The sequence below is a fragment of the Ctenocephalides felis genome, unplaced genomic scaffold, assembly GCF_003426905.1.
Source record: "Ctenocephalides felis isolate EL2017-DRISC unplaced genomic scaffold, ASM342690v1 CF-g0.4_SCAFFOLD_01604, whole genome shotgun sequence".
Taxonomy (NCBI): Eukaryota; Metazoa; Arthropoda; class Insecta; order Siphonaptera; family Pulicidae; genus Ctenocephalides; species Ctenocephalides felis.
Window position 1 is genome coordinate 38,609,964 of NW_020537758.1, and position 7,055 is coordinate 38,617,018.

Here is a 7,055-nt window from a genome sequence, read left to right on the forward strand (position 1 = left end):
GAATAGAGATCTGTCGTTGTATGCGTACCGGAATCAACGTTGTATGCTTACCTATATCAACAAGGATATCGGCATAGATAAATAAACATTTAAAGTTACATCGTAGTAAAAATCTTGATTCAATAAACATGCCTGAATCAGAAGAATATTACTCTACTGCTCCTTGAAAATAATAAAACAAATTAAACATTTGTGCTGTGTACTAATCGTAAGTTTATTGATTAGAAATTATTTCTCTATATTATTCGTAGTTTCTATAAATATTTGAAGTTACTAAAATGGTAAATATTTTTTTTAGGCCAGACAGATTTTTTCTGTTTTCTTTGAGAAGCATTTATAAGTTTTACAAAGAGACTATATGTTGCATTCGACATTTGTCTATGTGGAATACTGTTTAAAAACGATCACACACACGTGACTCCGACGGTTGTGCCAGGCATACCTTAGATTGAAAAACAAAAACAGCTATGAGCTCCAAAATGGTTTATCACGACTTTAATTGTCAGATATATGTATATAACTTATCACTTACACAAAGTTTATAAATATAATATAACAACGCAGTCCAAGGATCATGATATGGAAACTTGTTCGAACAAACATACTTCATATTCTCCTTTTAAACCTATCTCAAAATCAATGTATTCAGCTGGTATAATATATAATTGTTGTATTCTCTGCCGTCCTTAAAAATTGTCAGAATACAAATAGATATTGATCAATGTTCCAGTTTTTCAGTTTTTTTCCATGTGTATTATATATGAAGAAGATATAGCTTATGATTTGTGTTTTAAAAGTAAAATATAAAATATTTTTGTTTCAAACTTTAACCTTTCCCAGATAATAACCTTTCTTTTGCTCCATTAATTCTTTAACCATCTCCATAGTTTGAAAATATAACAATGATATCGCTTATGATAAAAATAAATGAATTTATTATAAATAGTACAACTTGCATCAGCGGTCTTTTGATGTTCCGCACTGCTGGTTCTTTTAAATTGGAAATTAATCTCCAAAGCTCTTGAATTATTATTTTGCATAAGGATAAAAACCAAATTAAGTTTGAAATTAAAAATAAATTGGATCAAATTATATCAGAGTATGAATGAAAAATGTATATTTAAATGGAATATTCCGACGTCGTTAGTCGCTATATAAATTGTTTTCGATGGTTTTGAAAAAAATGAATATATTTTTGACATTGCAATTAAATTGAAAGTAAGGTTTTCTAGAAAACATTTAGAAAAAAAAAATGGTTGAAATGTTACAGTATGCAATTATAAATGAGAAACACATATTAAAGTTTTAACAAATGTTGCAATTTAAGATATATATAATATATATATATATATATATATATATATATATATATAATATATATATATATATATATTATATTGGGGTGTCCTTAATATGGCCAATTTCGAACTTCCTTGCTCCCAAGGGCTCAAATGGTTCCAAATTGATAAAAAACAATTCCCTGAAAGTTTTAGCTCTTAATATTAACTTTTAGATAGTGCGCATTCAATCATCCTCCGTATGGAAATAGCATGGAAAAAAAATGTGAAAATTAAAAAAATTGTTTTTAGGTGTAACTTAGCGACAAGTAAATTAAAAGTGAAAATTCATGTCAATTTTTACTGAAAATTCGACGCTCTGCAAATTTTTGAAATTTTTTTCATGCTTTTTTCATTCCATACAAAACTTTGATTAAATTGCGCTCTATCTGAAAGACATGTTAGACTAAAAGCCTAACATTTATATGGCAGTTGTGTAAGAATTACCTCAAATATTTATACTATTAATCTTTTGAGAACAAGGTATAATAATTATATCAATAGAAATCCGTAATTGATATAGGTGCTCTATTTTGTTTCCCATAATATAGCTTATAATTAAATTTTTAACTTCCCGTAGGGTAAGTTATTGTAATGGGCCGAAAATCGGAATTGAAAATTTTTACATTTCTCGACGTTTTGAAGGTTTCTGAACGTTTTGGCATACCTCAGAAAAAATGGATGTGTGTGTGTGTGTGTGTGTGTGTGTGTATGTATGTGTGGATACAAATTTCCAGTCACGTTTTAGGGCGCACGGATCAACCGATTTGAATGGTTCAAAAACATTCGATTCCTATTGATAGGAAAAGAGCTGATTAGTTTTTGGCAAAGGCAGGTCCAGCCGTTTTGGAGATACAGAGCCAAGAGTGCAGAAAATAGAAATCGTATTTTTCAGAGAACGGAGTATCCGATTTGAATGATCTAAAAAACATTCAATTAGTAATGATTGGGAGAAGTGTTTATTAGTTTTTGGCAAAGGCAGGCCCAGCCATTTTGAAGATACGAAGCTAAATATGTAAAAAGGGCAGTTTTGAGAGAACTAAGCGTCCGATTTAAATGATTCAAAGAACTTTCGGCTTGTCTTAACAAAAATAATCGATTTTGGAAAAAAAAAATTTTTCATTTTTTTTTTTTTTTTTTTTTTTTTTTTTTTTTGTATATCGAAAATATTTATTTTTAAAATCTGACTATAGTTCTAATATACTTTACAAATAATTTCAACTCTGCAATTCAGTTTATATAATATTTATAAATATTAGACAATGTTACAATATTATAATAATCTATTTGAAAACATTCAGTAATCCTCGAACATTTCGTTACGGTACGGGAAGTTCCAGCAATTTGCCTTAAGACACGATGCCACCCACCCCACTAGTTAATTATAATCAATAAATATAAGGTTATATTTTTAGTGATAGGAGTAACCATTTACAGGTTGGTTACATTAATAAAAGGTAAACCATTGAGTGTTTGGTTTGAAATTATATGTTAATTATCAAATCAATTAATCAATGTGCTTTTGTATAGACATATTGTAGTTTATAATAAAAAAAATAGGGGTGGGTAATCGTCAAAGTATCTTTACTAACAATACATAGCATTAAAAGTAAAAAAATCAAACGAAAATCTTCAAAGATCTAGCTTATAACATGTCTTGTCCAATCATGTACTATATATTATCAAATTTTGTTATAAATTTCCTTCAAAATTAATTTTACAAGGTCCTTGCTCAGTTTTATATCTAAGTAAAATCAAAATGTAAATAAAATTATTACCGACTAATATAATAATAATGTATATCTGTAATGAGTAAGATTACTCTAACAAGAAATATGAACAGCATTTATTTCTAAAACTATATATATTCCCCAACTTTTAGATGTAATGACAAAAATGCTATCCCGAAAAGCATGTTTTATTAATTTACTTATATCTTTGCTACATATCGAATATCTTGACATATTTGTATTAGTCTAGACAGACACGAGTCATAAAAATTCCGATTTTTTCCAAATTTACTCCGTCGACATTGATATGAGAAAAAGCAATAATGGCATTCGGTTGTCACGAGAATGCATTAGCGTCTTCTCGGCAGAGTCCGATATATGTGCCTAGTATTTGTGAGTGAGCGTCCTGAAGTCGTCCACTCCAGTTACATTTTCCTTCTATTTTATTTTTTCATTTCGTCGTCCAGAAGCGATATTGTAGGTGTCAATCAACTGTAAGCTTACTCACCCCTGGCTTTTGCGCCAACTATTTCGAATCCAATTTCGTTATTCTATTCCGGCTAGGGATGACGACCCGAGGACGAAGTGAATAATCGATGATGTGCTCGTGAATTCGATACGAAACTGAAGTTTCATGTAAAATAATATGTGAATACGACCAGTAATCTTAATTGTATTGCTTAAGTATTAGCTAAAAACGTTTTAACTTTTTTGACCAGTATGACGTTCTACTCTGCTGGGTTAATCATAATGGTATACTCGTATTATAATAGTAAATTATATTATCAAATAGACATACATTCATATATATATAGAGGTTAAGTAGTTTATAAATATTCTTGTGTCATAATATTTAAGTTTGCAAATACTATACAGATGGCGCAATTATTTACTTAATGACGTATGTTGTTAACAAATATGAGAAACTTTCAATTGGCGTGGGCTCTATCTAAATGTTTATAAGAGCTACCACTATTCGAGATTCATTTTTCATTCATTTGGAAGAATTGGCGCACTTGGAAGCAAAGAAAATCGAAAATGTCCTTGTTAAGGACCACCCCTAATATATATATATGTATATATATATATATATATATATATATGTAAATGTATAATAATTTTGTTTATTGTCTTTAATATGTGCTATTCTGTAATAACTATATTATTGACAAATTAATGCAATATATTCCGAAGTTATATACATATTTTTACTGTAATAACTATATTATTATTATATAATATTCTAATAAGAGAAATTGGATTTTTTATTTAAGGAATAATTTTTATTTATTTTTTTAATATTGTATATTGTATTATAATATATAATATTTGTACACAGTATGATTTCCATCAAGACTTTCCATCGGCTTTATAATCGCGACATTCTATAAAAAGTAATTGAAAATAAGCAATACCTTTTATATTTTAGATTTTTTAAGTATGCATATATTCTGAATTATCTACATTTAAAAACTGGATTCTATTAATTTCTAAAACAGCAATCAGAGTTACGAATTCTATAGGTAAGCTGATGAGATAGAATAGTCCAGTTTTTCTAATCTTAGAGGCAACTATATAATTTTTATTTTTCTAATGGTGACTATATTTCAAACTTGTGAGTTTTTGCTCAAAGAAAAATGTTATTTGTAATATATTTATTTATTATGGCTATTGTAAATCATATAACTATCAGCTGAATTTCAATAATTGGCCATCATATCAATAGAATAATAAATTTATGCTGCTGTTATTTGAAGGTTAGATTAAAACAAATGTGCATAGCTATATCAATAATTATAAAAAATATCACCAACTATAGTGTTATTATAAAACACATTGATTTTATATTTAATCTCGAATATGACATGTTATAGGACATGTTATAGAACGTTTTGAATTTGCCTTTTCAAAAAACAAGATTAACAAGATCAAATTTTTATAAAAAAAAAAATTAAATTTCTTAGTACAATAATCATGTTACACAAAATGTAAATGAAAGAATTATGGTTCATTATTTAAAAAAAATTTATTAAAATTTTTGTTGTAAAATATATTGTTTTGTTTTCTTCAATTTTGGTATTTTCTTAGGAAGTTTTTTCGTTTGATTTTATTATTTTTCTAATTTTATTTCAGGTATTTATCGATTTCCAGATCTTCAATTGCAAAATGTGGCAGCCCTAATTCTAACCCCTCTTGTGAAATACGTTCAACAGAATCTTATTTATTCGCCGTTGATGCGGTTAATACGATATGTATTGTTAAATGAAAAATAGAGTAGCTGTATAAGAAACTTTTTCCACTTAAAACGAGAAAGCGTCATGGATAATAGATCTATTATAAAATCTTATCGATTGGAAATTGGAAATTAACTTCACTAAATGAGCAGTAATCTTATCTCATTTTTTAACAGAAGCAGGGTGGGTTGACTGAAAAAATTATATTATTATCTAAATTTAATGAAGATCACAAACATGTTCATTTAGTTTATAAAATACAAAATATTTACCAAAACGTTATAAATATATTTGTGCGTATTCAACGAATTCTTCAAAGATCTGGCTCATACTATGTCTTGGCCAATCGTGTTCCATATATTTCAAATTCTGTTATAAAATTTGCTTCAAAATTAATTTGCAAAGTCTTTGCTCAGTTTTATTTTCAATATGTTTCATGATAAATTTATTAAATTGATAAAGGTTCATAATATTTGTTTTGTATTGAGACAAGATTGAAAATATAAATTAAAGAGTGCAGTGTAAGAGACCTTAGTATTTGAGGACTGTTGAATGGATCATAAAATTCATACAATAAATAGGTCATCATTAATTCTTGTGGTTTATTTATAATTTTATTTATTTTATATTGATATATTGATATTATGTAATTGATATATATCGATTTACATTTCAAAAGAATTTGTTATACTTAATGCTTAACAGATTAAGATTTTCAACTGTTTTCATTATTCCAGACAAAACACCCTCCGCAGTATTTTTACACGAAAATCAACAGTATCCATATGTTTACCCTTTTATTATTATTTACATTTTCAAATTGTACATCAATATAATTTTATGTTTTTCTGCGAACTTTGCCCAAGGCAAATTTGCAAGGGTCTTTTTTGCGAACGCCCGTACGCGCCGCTTGTACGCAGTTTTAATTAAAAGTCTTTGCAAAAACATCAATCATTCAATAAAAATATCAAAGTATACGCATGCCGTATTATCAAACAATCAATTTGTACGAATACATAGTTCACAAACTCAATCGTCGATTGAAACACATAGATAATAATGGTCAGATATGACAAATCAAATTGTAGTTTTGTAAAATCAAATATAAATGCAATATGATATAGCTTTAAAATTATGTTCAAAATAGGCAATTTTCAAAGCAAGGCAAATTGCTGGAACTTACCTGTACCGTAACGAAATGTTCGAGGAATATTAAACGTTTTCAAATAGATTATTATAAATACTGTAACATTGTCTAATATTTATAAGAATTATATAAACTGAATTGCAAAGTTAAAATTATTTATTTAAAGTATATAAGTAAGGTTTAGAACTTTGACCAGAATTAAAACCAAAATCTGAATTATTTTTGACATAAAAAAATTTTTTTTGGATTTTTTTTTTAATTTTGTAATAAATTTTTTTCCCAAAAGTGTTTCGTCAACACAAGCAAAAAGTTTATTGAATTATTCAAATCGGATGCTTTGTTCTCTCAAAAACTGCCATTTTTTGCACATGTAGCTCCGTATCTTCGAAATGGCAGCACCTGCTTTTGCGTAAAACTAACCACTTCTTCCAATCATTACAAATTAAATGTTTTTTTGGACAATTCAAGTCGAATACTCCGTTCTCTCAAAAACTCGATTTCTAGTTTCGACACTATTTGCCCTGTATCTCCATAACCGCTAGACCTGCCTTTGCCAAAACCTAATCAGCACATCTCCCTATTAATAGAAATCGAATGGTTTTTTTAC